Source organism: Sorex fumeus, unplaced genomic scaffold (assembly GCF_029834395.1).
Source record: "Sorex fumeus unplaced genomic scaffold, SorFum_2.1 ptg000006l, whole genome shotgun sequence".
In the NCBI taxonomy this organism is placed as follows: Eukaryota; Metazoa; Chordata; class Mammalia; order Eulipotyphla; family Soricidae; genus Sorex; species Sorex fumeus.
In genome coordinates, this window is record NW_026606063.1 from 42,550,489 (window position 1) to 42,569,158 (window position 18,670).

An 18,670-nucleotide genomic window follows, 5' to 3' on the forward strand; every position below is an offset into this window, starting at 1 on the left:
TACCTTAAATCAATTTTTTAAAGAACTTTATAAAATTCACATTTGAAAATCTCTTATTTAAATTCTTGCAGGCAGCAGAGTGTTGGATTCAATTTTCTAATCCAATTCTGCATTTCTATCTCTTAATTGGTGCATTTAGCCCATTGACACTAAAGAGAGATTATTGTAATGGGGTTTTGACCCATCTTTCTGCAGGATTTGGTGTGTTTGAGGGACTTGTCTTAAAAGTGCCCATTTAGTTCTTATTGTAACAATGGCCTTGAGTCTATGAAGTTCCTGAGTTGTTCTTTGTTTGTAAAGCTGTGTATTGTTCCTTCAAATATGGATGAGTCTAGCTGGGTAAAGTATTCCTGGTGAGGCCTTTATTTCATTCAGTTTTTGTCACTATACCCACCACTGTCTCTGGGCCTGAAGGGTTTTGTCTGATAAGTCTGCTGTTCTTATTTAAATTTTGTGTGGTTTTGTTTTGCTTTCATTCCCAAAGGTTAATTTTTAAAATAAAGTAAATAAAACAATTGTTTTATCATTCTTTTCCTGTTTTATCTCTTCAGTTCTTTATTAGCTCTTTTTATTATATCATTTAAAAATACGTTTTTTTTTTCTTTACAAGATCTATCCTGAAAGATTTCAAACATGGGAAAGTTGAAGAAATTTTCATATTTCTACAGTCACCTAGATTGCCTAGTTGTTAATTTTGGTCTTGTTTACTTTATCTCTATGTAACATTTGAAATATCTTGGCATGATAGACACTTTGATCTGGCTATTTCTCCATTTAGAGGTTGATGTATACATCCCAGGTTATTTAACAGCATCCCTGGTCTCTCTCTTCCTTAGATTTCAATGGCACTCCCTCCCAAGTTGTCACAACCAAAATGTCTCCACTCATTGGCAATAGCCTCTATCCAAAAACATTGTTTCAGACCAAGGAGGGAGCTAGAGCTCCAACCCCATCTCTGCATATCACTCCACCCTCCACAAATCCCCTCAGCTCCATCGCTACTGGGAGCGGCCTTTAAGCTCTGCAACAGAAGTAGCCCCTGAGTACTGCTGATTGTTCACCCAGCGAAAAAATCTGATAAGTAAAAAATAAGACATAAAGAAAGACTAAAAGTAAAGTAAAGTAAAGGCCCTCCCGTTGATCATCGATTTGCTCGAGCAGGCCCAGTAACGTTTCCATTGGAGACTTTGTTGTTACTGTGTCTGGCATATCGAATACGTCACGGGGAGCTTGCCAGGCTCTGCCGTGCCGGCGAGATACTCTCGGTAGCTTGCCAGGCTCTCCGAGAGGGGCGGAGGAATCGAACTCGGGTTGGCCATGTTGGCTGCGTGCAAAGCAAACACCCTACCGCTGTGCTACTCTGGTTTCTCTTCAAATCATATAAGGAAAGACTATTCTATAACATTTTTCAAAACCTACTTTGGTAGAGTGGAGTATTTGAAAGTAGATTTTTTAGATCCCGTGACATTTTTACCACTAATTATCATATAGAATGCAATCACTAAAGACAGCCAGTCACTTCACATCTACGTGCAACATATTTACATCCACAAAATCTAGCTTTCGCAGTAATATTGTCACTTAATATCCATCTCACACCCAAATTTCCCTCAATGAGCCATAGTTTTTTGCCAAGCATTTGATTGTTCACCAATCTTATAGCAAAAATCATAATTCTCAACATGCCTTTCATTTCCCCAATGATCTATAATGAACTGTTTCAAATGTACAGGAAAATTGAAAGAATTTTTTAATTGATATTTCATTTTCATTTCTCTTTCGTAAGTGAAACTTGCATGCAAAAAAGACACTTGGATTTTGACATGACCTTTGTTTTCCTCAATTTTTTAGTACTTTGAAAGCAGGAAAAGCTAGCTCTTTATGACATGTGTCATAATTACTTCCACCACTACCCCTTTCCCCAGCTTATTGCTTGTTTTTTCGTTTTTCTGATATTTCCTTTTCCACAAAACTTGATTTTTTTAATGTAGTCAAATGTGTTTATTTTTCCACTATTGAATCATAGAATGAGCACACTTTTAAAGGTTTTCCCCCCACGAAAAGAGTATAAACACATTCACTCAGTTTTTTCCTCTAATACTCACAAGGCTTATTCTTTCTCATCTGTAGTTTTCCCTGGAGCATGAAGTGCATATGGATCCCAAAATTATTTTTCAAATTATTGTACAGTTGTCTTACCATTCACTAATGTCTATATTTTGCCCATTGATTTAAATAGCACAGCGGGTAGGACGTTCGCCTTACACGCAGCCAACATGGCCGACCCGAGTTCGATTCCTCCGCCCCTCTCGGAGAGCCCGGCAAGCTACCGAGAGTATTCGATATGCCAGACACAGTAACAACAAAGTCTCCAATGGAGACGTTACTGGGCCCGCTCGAGCAAATCGACGATCAACGGGAGGGCCTTTATTCTTTATTCTTTAAGAATCCATTCTACTACATTAAAATATTATTTGTACTTAGCTATTTTTTTTATTTTTCATGTTTCTAACCTGTCCATCTATTCGTACCAGACAGTTTTTATTTGTTTGTTTGTGTGTGTGTGTGTGTGTGTGTGTTTGGGGGGTCCACACCCAGAAGTGCTCAGGGATTATCCTGGCTCTGCATTTAGGGATCACTCATGGTGGTGCTTGGAGAATCATCCAGAGTCAGCAGCATACAAGTAAATGCCCTGCCCACTGTACTATCACTTTAGCTCCATACCACATATTTTCAATTATAGAGTATAGTATACTATTTCTAGTAAGATTACCTTTCATCACTGATTCTCCTGCTGGGGTCCAATGTTTTCCTATAAATGCCTGAATGTTTATTTTTTCATGTTAACTTTGTAGTCAATTCATGCACTATTAGAAATAATGCAGAAATTTTAGTGCAGTACAGTTAAATTAAGGTCAATTCCCTTCTTTCCACTAAAGTTACTGTATTTACGGAATAGTTGCATTTGTGTTTCATATGCGCTTTAAGATTTTCATCATATTGTTTTTGAACATCTTTTCAAGTTTAGTGCCTAATATTTTTATATTTAAGCTTTTTCACAAATGAGATTAATTTTGTAACCAGCAAACTTACTGAAATTTTGCAATATTATGTTTCTTTGATTCTACTTATTTTTATAGGTGTATGATCATATCACTTGCAAACAGAGATTTACTTCTTTACCTATTCCTATGCCTCTATATTTTTCCATGATACTGTACTGTCCTCCTGTTGTTCATTGATTTGCTCTAGTGGGCCCAGTAGCGTCTCCATCATGAGATTTGTTCTTACTGTGTTTGGCATATCAAATACGTCATGGGTAGCTTGCCAGGCTTTGCCATGCAGGCGAGATACTCTCAGTAGCTTGCCAGGCTCTCCGAGAGGGGCAGAGGAATCCAACTCAGGTCAGCCAGGTCGGCCGTGTGCAAGGCAAACACCCTACCCGCTGTGCTATCGCTCCAGCCCATTTCCATGGTATATGTATATAAAATGATGTTAAATATATTATATATTTAATACCTATTGTCATAGCAAAGGAATATCTGTTTATTTCTATTTGTCTAATAGTTTTATTATAAGGTAAAGGTAAAGGTAAAGGCCCTCCCGTTGATCGTCGATTTGCTCGAGCGGGCCCAGTAACGTCTCCATTGAAGACTTTGTTGTTACTGTGTCTGGCATATCGAATACTCTCGGTAGCTTGCCGGGCTCTCCGAGAGGGGCGGAGGAATTGAACTCGGGTCGGCCATGTTGGCCGCTTGTAAGGCGAACGCCCTACCCGCTGTGTACATATTGAATTTTATAAAAATTCAGAGTTTTTTTAATATCTGTGAGTTAAGTTATTTAACTTTCACCTGAGAATTTTGAAGAACTTTACAAATATTATGCTCTGGAGCAATAACTTCTTAGGTAGACATAATACAGGCAGGTTTTTCTCGTACCCAGAAAGTCAATGATATTGAAGATCTATTTTACAGTCTTAAAAAACTTGGTACTCTTGCTACCTTTCTTCCGCAAGTTGTCTTAAAATAATATCCTAATCCCTCATTGATTTGAGACCAGTAGCCATTTAACTCATCAAACAATCTCAAAAGTTATATTTTTAAGATTAATATTTTAAAGATGAAATAATAGAGAATCTGAGGATCAAAGTAGTTTAAATGAGGTCACATAGCTTGCACAAGAAAGAAAGTGACCCTGACTCCAAGTCTGACTCAGAAGTTTCTGTCTCATCTTGAGATCTGGCCAATGCAAACCAGCTGTCAGCAGAGGGAGCAATGTTTCTACTGAAACTATACTCCTTCCTCTCATGCTTCCTATTGCAGAGCCTCAGAAGTCAAAATTTGTCCAAAGCTTTTTAGTTGCAAATAAAAGAACTAAATAAGTCCATTTCAAATCTGGGGGAGGATGGTTGGAGGTTGGAGTGGGGGTGTGGGGGGCAAGGGGTAGGGGTGGGGGAGAAGGGAGCTTTCCTAGAAAAGAACAAAGAATAGAGAACTAACAAATTCTATGACTTAAAATGTAAGGTATTATGAAAATACAATTGAGAATTTTTATCCCACTCTTCCCTTCAATCCTGGTCTGCCCTGCTAGGTTTCTACCTTAACCACCAAAGGTAAGTTTCAGAGTATTTAAATTTAGTTTTGCATTTAGGGGGAATTCAAAATAGAATGGTCACGTCATTATTCAGTTCAGATTTTTTTCCATGAGGGTATTATTTCATTTTTCCACAGATTTTCTTCAACAACTTTCAGCTCAACACTTCTGCTGCTTCTATAGTACTCTGAAGTTGAGCTGTCAGGGTGAATGTATTCTACTGAAGTAAGAGATGTGAGCACTAAGATCATCAGACCAAGAGCCCAGAATTAGCCATTTGTTGGGACTGGGGTGACAGATCTAAGCTAACCAGAAATCACATAACTTGCATGTGTGAAGCTACTTGTTCCATCCCCTGTGCATCCCCATTTGTAACCCTGGAGGCCCCACTCAGCACAACTGGGGTGATCCTGGTGGACCCCAGCACCTCTGGGCCCAAGCAAAATCATATTACCTGACCAAGCTTTGAACCAACCAGCCTGACTAGCTAAGTATCACCAGAAGTGGCCCCTGGGCCTCCTGAATACTGCTCATAAGACCCCTAAAAAAATTAAAGATAATTTAAAATATTTCAGTTAAAAAATAGGATTAGACACAAGGTTTAATGATCTTTAGGTGTAAAGAAATTTCTTGCCTGTCATTGCCCTTGTGAATAAGTTCCACTTCCTTACATATAAAGATTGTACTGAAGAGGTAGAACAGATAGTGTGTGCCCTGGTTCTATCCCTGACACCACTTAAGGGACCCCCAAGCCCCTTCAGGGATCACTCTTGAGTACAGAGCCAGGTACAGTCCTTGAGCACTTCTGTGTGTGACCTCCAAGCTCTCCACCAAAAAAATGAAGAAGAAAAAGACTTTAAAAGGAAGGAATTCATCCAAGGTTGAAAATACTTTGAGAGTAAGATATCTTTTTCCTATAAAACTTACTTGGGCTGAGCGAACCAGGAGCCTTGGGGAGTTAGAGAAGCTAATCAAAATTGACATGCAAGATTCCACTTCACTTAAAAATAAACCTGTCATAATTAAATTTTGAAATTCCTCTACTGGATCACATACCTTTTTTATGTATATAATATCCACATATCAAAATGGGTTGCAGAATGTTCCCAAGTATGCTATATAATTTTATCTCGACATGACTTCATTTTTTATTCTAATTTTCTAATTTTGTCGAAGGCTTATTATGTTTGGGAGATACAATTTCATCACTGAATATTTGTGTCTATACATAATAATAACTATGCATTTTGTATGTCAAAGATAATCCTCTCAACAGCCCTTGAAAATAGTACATTCCTTAGCTGCCCTTTATTAACTGAGTGAGCTAGTTTCCTAAACCTCTGATTTGCACCTGTAAAATGAAGCTGGCACAAGTATCTGTCTTCTAGGGGAATTCGTGTCCCTGTCTTATCTCCCCAATTTTGCCCTAATAATCTCTTTGTCTCTATAGAGCACTTTATTTGTATTAACTTTTGTATATTGTATGTGAAGTGAGGAACTTTTTTCTCTTTGCGTGTGGTTTTCTAGTCCTTCCAGCATCATTTGAAGTGGAGAAGAAAAGTTATTTCCCTATTGAATAGTCTCAGTACTCTTATTAATATTACTCAACCCTTGATCTCTGTCTTCATTTCTGCACACTTATTTCTGTTCATTTACCATCAATTCTTATGTCAACATTCCTTTTGTCTCTATTTCTATAGCTTTGGCTTAAGTATTGAAGTTGGGAAGAGGAGTCCTCCAACTTTGTTTTTCTTTTTTCTTTTTAAAGTTTATTTTGGCTATGCCAGGTGTTAGGGTAGTTTTTTAACCCAACTTTTTTATACTTTTAGTTGGGAAGGGGGAGTGTTCTTTAAGGAAAATAAAAGGAGGGTGTCCCAGAAGAAAGCACTTCTGAGTGACTGGGCCGTCCTTCTTGCCAATCTCATCAATCTCATCCTGGGGTGCAACTTTTTTACAGCTAAAGTTGAAGAAGGTGTTACCAAATATGTTTCTACTCAGAAAATGTTGTCCTTTGGTATTTTCTGTATTACACTGTCTTATGCAGTAACAAATAGGAACAGAGTTGGGGCAATAGAAATATTATTGGATATATTGTTGGACAGGACTGTAGCACTGTCCTCCTATTGTTCACCGATTTGCTCGAGTGGGCTCAGTAACGTCTCCATTGTGAGACTTGTTGTTACTGTGTTTGTCATATCGAATACGTCACGGGTAGCTTGCCAGGCTTTGCCATGAGGGCGAGATACTCTCCATAGCTTGCCAGGCTCTCCGGAAGGGGAGGAGAAATTGAACCCGGTCAGGTGGGCCAGCCGCATGCAAGGCAAACACCCTACCACTGTGCTATCGTTCCAGCCCATAGAACTATTAACATTGGTTAATAGTAATACTTCTAGCTGATGACTTGCAATTAACTAGTAGGTTACTATGGACATTGAAAAGGTGCTTGACAGAAAGTACCTGGCAGGAGAGGTTATCCCTGCTCTTGGACGCTCTGCTGGAGAACCTAAATCATTGCAGTGACCTTCCTCTCAGAGAGGTCCCTTCTCATCATTGTGTTTCAGTTCAAGAGAGGTTATTTCCCCCGTATTCATTCCACAAATACTTGGGGATTTGCAGCTAATTTTTTGTCATTTTGCTTGGTGCACTTCCTCCTTGCTAGTCTTTTGACACATTCTTTTTTTTATTCTCTATATTTATCCTTTCATTTATTTTAGCTTTGTCATGATTTTTGCCCTTCTAAATCTTGAGATTCAGAATTTTCACTTTCTACTTATCTATTCTTGACTTGGCAGTGTATATTTTATCTTTTTTTTCTGGGGTGGGGGGAGGTTGGACCATACCGGGCTGTGCTTGAAGGCCTTTCCCAGCTGCTAGCTTGGAGTGTTCAGGGGACCGTGCACTGCTCCCTAGACCTCCTGCATGCAGTGCATGAGCTGAGACCATTGAGCCATCTCCCTGATCCCTATTTTATCAGTTTTATATATTGTATTTTTAGTGCTAACATTTTGGTTTTGTGTATGTTTGGGCAACTCCTGGGCTGGAGTGATAGCATAGGGGGTAGGGCGTTTGCCTTGCACACAACTGACCTGGGTTCAATTCCTTCGCCCCTCTCGGAGAGCCCGGCAAGCTACCGAGAGTACTCTGCCCACACAGCAAAGCCTGGCAAGCTACCCATGACGTACTAGATATGCCAAAAAAAAAAAACAGTAACAACAAGTCTCACAATGGAGACGTTACTGGTGCCCACTTGAGCAAATCGATGAACAACGGGAGGACAGTGCTACAGTGGGCAACTCCTGGTGCGCTCAGGCTTTTCATTCAGGGATCACTCTGCCAGTGCTCAGGGTTTGTGGTGCCAGAAATTGAACTGGACCAATCATGTGCAAGGCAAACATCCTACATACTGTACTATTGTTTTGGCCCCTCACTCTATATTGTATTTTTAGTCTAGGTTTTCTTAGCTTTTAAACTATGTCCCATTATATATCTTCTCTCTCTTTTTAATTTGTAACCAAATCTATTACTTGAGTTTTCTGAATTATTCCAGACTATGTTCTTTCATTTATAGTTCCTTTCTTTTTATTCCTTTAACTTAAATTTTTTATCCACATGTTTTTTCATTTTAAATATGGTATCTTTTGCCCATAGCAATTTTCTAAATCTTTTGTTCTTTCTCAAATTCTCAAGTTTACAATGGTAAGCAGGATTTATGGGTCTCAAAATAACCCATCTAAAATGTGGTCTGCACCACACACGGAAACACTGGAGACATTTTTTCCCGTCTAGCTGCCTCTGCACTTACCTAACTCGGCTTAGCTGATCATCAGTCTCCTTTGGTGTTATTCTCCCAAAATAAATGTTTAACTGGAATATACAGACATGGGATTGACAACTTTTTCACACTCTCTAGACTTCACCATGCATAGGCTTCATGTTTGAAATGTTGAGTAAAAATTTTTTGTAGAGTTACATATTCTAATGTACGGTCTGACACATAGCAGTAGTCTAATGAGGGATGGAGATTTAGGCAGAGAGTATCTCTTCTGCCTAAAATCTTTTCTGTGATAATAAATCCAGCCTCATAGACAACCATTGGCAAGTTCTGTCCATTTTACCTCTGTTGTATCCTCCATATTTGTTCCTGTATCTTCAGTTTCACAACTCTCTTGGGCAATATCAGATCATGCCAATTTTGCTTCTAACTACACCTTTTCTGCTTATTTTCCATGTAGCAACCAGTAATATTTTTATTATAAAATGCATCAGTCTTTAACAAAAATAAAGTCAATGTTTTTATATTGTACCTTAAGTAAATCAAAACTCAAACAGAACTTCCTTGCTGGAAACTCCTCCCTGCCTATCACTCCCTTCCCCTGGTCCCCTTATCCCCAAATAACACCGAAGTCTTAATATCTGATTTTTCTTTACTCTTGTCTGTCTTGCCTCCAGAATTAAGGGATTCTGGAAGATTCTGTATTTCTCGAAATGCCTTCTGAGGCGAAGCTGACAAAATGCAAGAACAAAGCAAACTGGGAAGAAAATAACTTGCTTTATTTTTACTAAACTGTGGAATAAAAACTGTCTTATACACATTTAAATAATATTAAACATTTTATTTTGAAAATTAAATGGGGCACATATTGGAATATAAATATTTATTTATCCTTAATTCTCTAATAACCTTTCTTACACAATTTATGCAAGCATAGAAACTGTTTCTCCTTTATTTAGCTTATATAACTGATGACATATATGATTGATAAGTCTGAAACTACTAGATATATCATCAAGGAAAAATGATTTGACATTTTATCAGTTTCAATACTTAGCCCAATCTGGCAGCATAAAGTATTAAAGATTAGACTGTTTGGTTCTGCTTTTGGGCTTATCCCAGCAGTGTTCTGGGCTTACTCCTGCTTCTGAGCTCAGTGATTACCCCTGGCAGGGCTGGGGAACTATATGGAGTGGGGAGGTGGAATCTGGGTTGGCCTTGTGCCCACTATTCTAGCTCTCCAGTCCCTAAATATTAGACTTTTGAGAAAAATGCTCATTGCCTTGCATTACTACTTGGCTTCTACTTAACTCCTATTAAAAATGGTGAGATGCAAGGGGTGGAGGAAGAGGTGATAATAATGTGACTTTGCACCCGAAGAAGTAAGTGACATCTATTCATCTATCATCATATAGAAGACACTTCTTTGGCTAAAACCTTTTTGGCTGATACTCTTCTAAGGCTTTCTACTAGCATCACTAGCTGACATCTGATATATTTCTGAACTTTCCTTTAAGGCTCAATCTTATGCTAATCAGGCCAATGCAAAGCCATTGTGTTGCAGCAGGCTTGAATCTCTTCCACTTCTTTCATGCAGTCTCCTAACCAGAATCAACTGTGGCAGCCTGCTCCAACTCCAGACATGATTACAGATAACTGGCTCTCATTATGAAGTCAAGATAATCTAAAATAGAGTTACTCTCTTCCTGGTCATTGGAACACTGATGGCAGGAAGTGAGTTCTCTAGCAAAATGGGCATGGTGTTGAAATGGTGCATACATGAAAAATATAATTAACAATATTGTAAATCCCTGTATTTCAATAAAAATGTTTTTTTAAATGAAATTTAAAAGCCCAGGCTTACACATGCTAGGGGAAAAGGGAGCTCAGATAGAGAAGGGAGCACCAAATAAAGGGTGTTGGGAGGATCCTCCCAGGATGGGAGAAGCATGCTGAAAGTAGACTATAGACCAAACATGATTGCCACTCAATGCCTCTTTTGCAAACCACAACACCCAAAAGGAGAGAGAGAGAGAACAAAAGGGAATGCCCTGCCACAGAGGCAGGGTGGGACGGGGGTGGGGGGGGGGATGGAGGGTGGGAGGTATAGTGGGATCCGTGGTGGTGGAAAATGGGCACTAGTGGAGGGATGGGTACTTGATCATTGTATAACTGAAACCCAAGCACAAAAATTTGTAAGTCTACAACTGTACCTTATGGTGTTTCACTAATAAAAAAATTTTTTTAAAAAGCCCAGGCTTTCTGAAACATGGTTTAATTTTTTTATGAAGTTGTTCATGATGATTTGTTACAGACATTCAATATTCCAATACCAATCCTACCACTATTGCACCTTCCTACCACCATTATTTCCAATTTTCCCAACCACTTCTTAATCCTGCCTTCATAACAGGCCCCCAATAATTTATTTTATATTGTTTATTATAAATAGTTAAAATAATGATTAAAAATGTTTCTTTAGAAGAAAGTTAGTGAAGACTGTTGTATCTCACCATGGAGACATTAAGCCCTTGTAAAAGAGATTACTGTCACTGTCACTGTCCTCCCGTTATTCATCAATTTGCTTGAGTGGGCCCAGTAATGTCTCCATTTTGAGACTTGTTGTTACTGTGTTTGGCATATTGAATACATCACAGGTAGCTTGCCAGGCTTTGTTGTGCGGGCGAGATACTCTCGGTAGCTTGCTGAGCTCTCTTAGAGGGGCAGAGGAATCGAACCCAGCTTGGCCGGGCTGGCTGCATGCAAGGCAAACGCCCTACCTCTGTGCTAAGAGATTACTAAGATGTTGTTAAAAGTTAAGCCTTCTGTGTTTATATTTTGCTAATTGAAATTGGCTACCTTCTACATTACATCCCATTCAACCTGGTGTGCTACTCCTGGTTTATCAGTTTGAGATGTTGCTTGGCAACTCAAAAGCAGCTGTCTGCGCCCGGTTGTCCAAAAAAATTTTTTTTAATTGATTTATTTATTGAATCACCATGAGAACAGTTACAAAACTATCAGGTTCAAGTCTCAGTCATACAATGATCAAACACCCATCCCTTCACCAGTGCACATTTTCCACCACCAAGAACCCCAATATGCTCCCCATGCTACCCTTCCCCATGCCTGTGAGGCAGATAATTTCCACTTAACTCTCTCTCTCTCTCTACTTTGATTATTCATTATTTCGACAAAAGATGCACCATTATCATTTGGAATTTTCCTCCATCAGTCAAACCTGCTGAAAAAGCATGATGAAATAATTTGTTTTCTGTTGCTGGTTATGAAGACAGTATGATGTCGCGTGGCCGCTACCACAGATTTTGGATTTCTGATATTTTACTAATTAAGTCTGGAGGGATTTCTGCCAAAAATCGAACAGTTCTAAGATTGGTTTGTGTACCTCTGGGTCCATGGCCGTGCCAGAGAGCTGCTCGTGGGGGGCAACTCGTGGCCTCAGCAGGGCAAGAAGGATGTGCTGGTTCCATCCCCAATCCCATGAGGCTGCAGTTGCCCCGTCACCGCCTGGTTCATAACTGTCCAATAAGCTCTGAGGCAGCAGCCACCATGTCACGGGGGGGGGGGGGGGGGGGTGATGGGGGGCGGGGAATGGTGGAAGAGACAGACACCATTTCCCTCCCGAGGGGGCATGGCACCATAGCTTAAGGTATAGTCCATACACCTTTCTGCCAGAAGCTGCTGGGTTCCTAATTAGGTCCGTGTGCCTCTGGGGCCATGGCCGTGCTGGAGACCCGCTTGTGAGGGGCATCTCTTGGTCTTGGCAGGGCAAGAAAGACCAATTACCCAAAATTTATAATGGGTGATACAGCTGGAGTTAAATTTTTAACTGGGTGGCAGCTTTAGAGCATGTGTGTGCCAGGGCTTCCAGAAGTACAGGCAGATGACAGAAGATAGCCCATCTCCTATTCTAAGGAAGCCTGGAGACTTCAGGTATAAAATATTCATAACTGAGTTTTTCAATAGATTAATTTCTGCATGAAGCTCATCCCAAGCATGGAATCTGGCTGGGAGCATGGCAACAATTGTGGAATGTGGAAGCTATCGGCTGTTGGGACTTTGCTTGCTTGGGTAGGTGCTGGGCTTACCCAATCCGCTCTGGGGTGCACTGAATGACTCAGTCTAATGCAGGGCCTAGTAGAATCTCTTTGATTTGCTTTGAGATTTATTTATGAGTCTCTGGAGCATGGCTGGTGAATGGGGATGGAGGTGGTTCATGAATCTGACTGCCAGGGATTCTGGAAGTACAGGAAGAAAGGGGAACATGGCTCATCTCCAACTCCGTGGAAGCCTGGAGAATGAAATATGGTTTAAGAAAAGGTTAAGAAGTGAGCCCTGAGATATACCATCATTCAAACAGAAATAGGATAAATAGGAACCAGTAATGGAGAGAGAATACTGAACTGGAGAAACATTAGGAATGATATGAAAAATTTTCAGGAGCAGGAGGGATCAATGATGTCATGACACTGAGAAGTCAAGTAATAGGCCCCTGGGAATATTGTTTTTACCAATGTGAAGGCCATTTCTGTGTCCTTATGAGGTAGGATTTTTTGCATATGTAAATCTAATTGGAAAATAGTGTGAGAAGTTGAGGAACTTTTAGGGTACCTTGCATAGAAATCTTCACTTGTTTGTGACATTTGTTCAAATGGTCCCATATAACATGTTCTCCATGCTTCTTGGGTATTTTCTTCAAAGCTTTTTTCTCCCACACTTCTCACTTCTCACTCATTCCTTGCTTTTGTCATGCTGGCATCCTTGATGTTCCTCAAGTATTCTGCCACCTAGAAATCCTCACACCGGTTGTTCCCTATGTCTGGAATACTTTTCTGCCAAATTCATGCTGTCTCACTCTCTTCTCTTTTAGTTCTCTTCTTCAGTGTTATCTTTTTGCTTTGTTTTGTTTTGAATTTAGTGGTGCTCAGGGATCACTTCTGGCAGGGCTTGAAGGGACCATATGTGGTGCCAGGGATGGCACCCAAGTGGGCTGCATGCAAGATAAATGCCCTACACACTATGTTATCTCTCTGGTCCTTCCAACGTCATCCTATTGGAAAGGGCTTCTCTGATTCTCTTCACAAAAAGAACATCACAATCCACAGACCATCCACCCTGTACTCCCTTTACTCCTATTCTCTGACTTCTATGTCATAATTATCTCTGCATTGTAATGGATCTATGTAGTAAGAATATTAACACAACAAGTGCAACAGCTAAAACACTGCCTGGCACAAAGTGGTGATCAAGAAAAAGTTTGAATCAGTATTATTTAAATAAATGAATGGAAAACCAACTAACCAAAATGTATCTGTGATAACCATATACAGCATAATCTTCCAAGAAGAGTAAATCACCCAAAATTTAACTACAGAATTATTTTAAGAATCTACAAAGATAAGTGTCTAGTATGGATTCTTCCCCATTCTTTAAACACCCTTTAACAATGATCATATCTGAAGTTTCTGCCTTTATTTTGGATGAACTAAAACATTAGATAAGGATGCATCTCAGTGGTAAAGAATGTGTTTCTTATGAATGAAGCTTTGGGCTTGATTCCTGGCACTATTCCCCCACCCCCAAAGCCACAAATATATATATATATATATATATATATATATATATATATGTATATGCCAAACAGAATAAACTTTCATTTGAATACTAGTTAATAAAAGTAGTACACAATAATGTGTACTTAGTTTCCACTTAAATTTTCTTCAATCTTAAAAAATAATTTACCTAAGACAACTCTTCAATAAACTATATATGTCATTTTTATTATTAAGTTTTTCTTTTATTGACTTTAGAAATGTTAACTTTCTCATATGTATGCTACAACAGGGAATAACAGAAGGCCAAGAACAACAGGATCTAAGGACTGGTTCTACGAAACTGAGTTTACCATGGTATTAAGATGGGGAGTGAGGGGCCTGGTGGGTGAAACCTTGTGACAATACTGGAAGAAAACATACTCTGGAGGTGGGGTGAGGTATGGGGTGTGGTTTACAGTACTGTAAAATTATAAATCATGTTGACTGAAATAAAGAGAAACAATAAATAAATAAACTTTCAATAAACAAATAAACCCCCAAACTTTATAAGAAAAAGTATGAAGAACACACCACTGATTAGCATTTGCTGTCAATATTCTGATGACCAGATAGAGTTGGAAAGGAAGTCCTTCCACTACACACACACAAAAAAATCATGAACTTTGGAACTGAAACCCTGGTACCTTTGTTCCAGCTGAACTTCAATGAAGCTCGCAAAGCAAATCAAATAAGGGGTATTTGCATCTTTGATGGTTTATTTGACAGATAAAAAATTTATAAGTGGGGCTGGAGCGACAGCACAGCAGGTAGGGAGTTTGCCTTGTGAGCGGCGGACCTAGGTTCCATTCCCAGCATCTCATTAGTACCCTGAGCACTGCCAAGGGTAATTCCTGAGTGCAGAGCCAGGAGTGACCCCTGTGCATCGCAGGGTGTGACCCAAAAACAAAAAAATATATAATCAAATATAAATGAAGAGTAAGGGAGATGAAGAAAACAGGGGAAGAGAAGGAAATTGACAGTGAAGCTATTTTCCAATTTTTTGATAAGACAGTAAACCCTAAAGAAGCCTCTAGAGAGAGTAAAAGGGATATGTGCCTATCACAGAGGCAGGGGGAGGAGTCTCAGAGTGAGGGTGGCAGGAGGGTTACTGGGAACATTGGTGGTGGAGAATGGGCACTGGTAGAGGGATGGGTACTCTATCATTGTATGACTGAAATGTAATCACAAAAGTTTGTAAGTCTATAACTATCAGAGTGATTAATTTAATTTTTTAAATTAAAAAAAGAAACCTCTATAAAGAGTGAGAACACTTAGAACAAATGCATAGTGATAGCCATATAAATGTATGCAAAATATAGGGATAGCAGGATGGAGTTAACAATTTGTGCCTAAAAAATTTTTGTGCTTATTTTTAGTAGAAAAAAATGTTTTAATTTTCTTTATTCTTATTGTTGATATTTATGTTTTTGTTCATTTATTTATTTTATTGAGTTAGAATAAAAAGCCTAACCTAGTCTTGCACATGTGTGGGCAGAATAGGATGAAATTAGAATTGCTGACTGATTGTAAAAGAGGCCATGAGGAGTTTATTTTTGTTTTGTTTTCCATTCCTTCCTTGATGAAAGTAGGCAATCAATAAGTGTATGTTGAAAGACAAACTGAAAGAGTAAAAGATAGAAAATAAGTTTTCCATTTTAAGGAAAGCAGGGGAATGACCTTTATGAGCCTCTTTACAGATGATTCCCAAACAACATGGGAAGTTGGCACCAATGAATAGCTTCTCCAATAACCCTGGAAGTTATAGAAGTAGATTCACAGCAGGAAAACAGAGTGGGTGGGGGGTGGGGAATGGTTTAAAAGCCTCCATTTCAAGTGCCTGAGAAGATACTAAAAAAAGTCAGACTGAATTTCCCTGTGAAAGCCTAGAATGGCTCAGAAATTGAGGTATAATAATTTCAGGAAGACAAATATGGAATTCAAGATTAAAAATAAATGTTTCTCAGAATTTCAAAGAGATTGATCTGTCATCTTCTGGTTGTAATGCAGCAATTGAGGAATCTAATAACATTCTATTCCCCACTTCCTTACATTTTCCCTATTTTTATTTCTATTTTTTCTCTAAAGTTCTTGAATTTCACAGTAACATGCCTGGAAAAATCAACATTCATCTCTCTGCTTTAAAATTTTCTATTTTATATCCAACTCTTGTCTACCCTCTCAAATCATTTCTTAAGAGAATCCCTTCCATGAAGCCAGGTAAATAGCATTTTTCAGCCCCTTGGAAGAGGGATTCCAGCAAGTTTCACCAGGAAAAAAAAAAATCTATGCATATGTGAGTCATTTTTTGTGGTGTATATATACTACATCTAGTAATTTAACTAACATAATTCCTTCTTGTTTACAAAAGGTTTAGAATGCAATTACTAAAGAATTTTATAACACAGAGGTACCCCGGTCCAAGTACCTTCCACACTGGTCAGAATGAGCTTGTAATAAAAATAATAATAATTTAAAAAAAACACTAATAAGATCATTTTGTAGAGAAGCCCAGAAAAGAATCTCACCCAAGATCTTACAGCTGGTTCTTGGCTGAGGCTGAAACTGCTAATTGTGTAGCTCCACATTTTAAATAAAACCAGAGCTCCAGCCAACCTCAAGCAAAATTGTCCACCAAAGATTTCCCAAGACTTTGCAAGTCAGAAAAAAAGCAGCTGAAACCGCTCTTCTAGCCACTTTTTAAACAAGGCAAAGGTCATACCCCTTCCATTTCTCATATGTTCAATGTTATTTGTTTGGCTATTAAAAACACACTATGAATATTATTTTGAAAATGTGAGCAAATCCAAAGCCAAAATTAAAATAGAGAGATCTTGGCCTAGAGTTTTCTCAAATAAATTCACTATCTGCAGTCAGGGTGCCAGCACCTCACAACTTTGAAAGGTCAACAGGATATAGGAAGGGAGTCCAACAAAAGACTTGGTTGATTATCCAACTGGATCACTCCCTGTGACAGGAAATAAATGACCAAAGTGGGGCAGTTAGCCTGCTAGCCTACGCTGATCTCATTTACTAACCCAAAGGCAAGACCGCTAAAAGGTCTGATCCTCCTACGTCATGACACTGAAAAACAGAAAACCCTCAACTTTGCTATTCTCTCTCGGTTTTTTTAATTTTTATTAGTGAAACACCATGAGGTACAGTTGTAGACTTACAAATTTTTGTGCTTGGGTTTCAGTTATACAATGATCCAGTACCCATCCCTCCACCAGTGCCAATTCTCCATCATTTGCATTTTTTTAAAATTTGTGTTAGTGAAACACCATGAGGTACAGTTGTAAATTTACAAATTTTTGTGCTTGGGGTTCAGTTGTACAATGATCAAACACCCATCCCTCCACCACTGCCCATTTTCCACCACCACGGGTCCCAGTATCCCTCCAACCCCCCATCCCACCATCCCACCCTGCCTCTGTGGCAGGGAACTCCCTTTTGTTCTCTCTCTCTCCTTTTGGGTGTTGTGGTTTGCAAAAGAGGTGTTGAGTGGCAATCATTTTGGTCTATAGTCTACTTTCAGCATGCATCTCCCATCCTGGGAGGATCCTCCCAACAACCTTTATTTGGTGCTCCTTTCTCTATCTGAGCTCCCTTTTCCCCTAGAGTGTGTGGCTGGCCTCCAAGCCATGGAGCAAAACTCCTGGTACTCTTGGGTGTTAGTCTCCTGTTTTGTTACTTTATGTTCCCCAGATGAATAACTTTGCTATTCTCTTGAAATGCTACAGCACTAAAGTTGACTTAGGAGGACAAGGAAAATCCTTTCAAGATTCTCTGATTTCTGGTTATTGGTCTCGGAGAAGACATGCCTAAAGAAGAAACGAAAAACAGACCACTGTTGGGATTTCAATGAACAAGATTGTTCACTTTTGTTCTTTTTTTTCTCTTCCTTGTTGACCAGTGAGGATTACCATACTCTCAATGCTGCAATGACAAACAACCCAAAACTACAATGACTTAAGATAGTAGACATTTTATTATTTATATTTTATAGTAACTGTCTATTGGCTGATAGATCTGTTCCGTGTAAAGATTTAGAGGATCCACTTTTAATAGCCCACTATATTCACAATAGAATTTTTTTAACAAGTAATGAATATAGAAATTATTTATGAGGTCATAAATTCAGAGGATCCACTTTTAATAGCTCACTATAGTCACAATACCATCTTCTCAACGAGGAATGAAGATAGAAATCATCTATGCGGTCACTTTAAATGCTAATTTTTTAAACTCTGGATGTCATTTTAATGTGAAGCACATCTCAGTTTAGACTAGTCACTCTCACTTGCTCAGTGTTACCTGTCACTGCACAGGACAATGGGGGATGTAGAGCCATAGATTAAGAAGAAAGAAAGAAGCTCTCTAGAATCTCACACCACAGTAAAACACTGAAGTCAGAGCTGGTCCCATGGGGACATCTAATTTTAAGGGGTTAGAAGGTGCAATCACCCCAATTCTGGAAGGGGCAGCTGTCTGGCTTTTTAAATTCAGAACATTAATTTTGATATCCATTCATGTTGCATGTTCATTTTTATTTCTGGTAATATATCAAACAGAGAATCTACACAATTTTTAAGTTAACCTTTTTTTAACAAAGTTTCTCCCCCTCTGGTAACCATAGAAGACAGTCATAAAATATTCAAAATTATGAATGAAAAGTATTTTCAAATGAGAA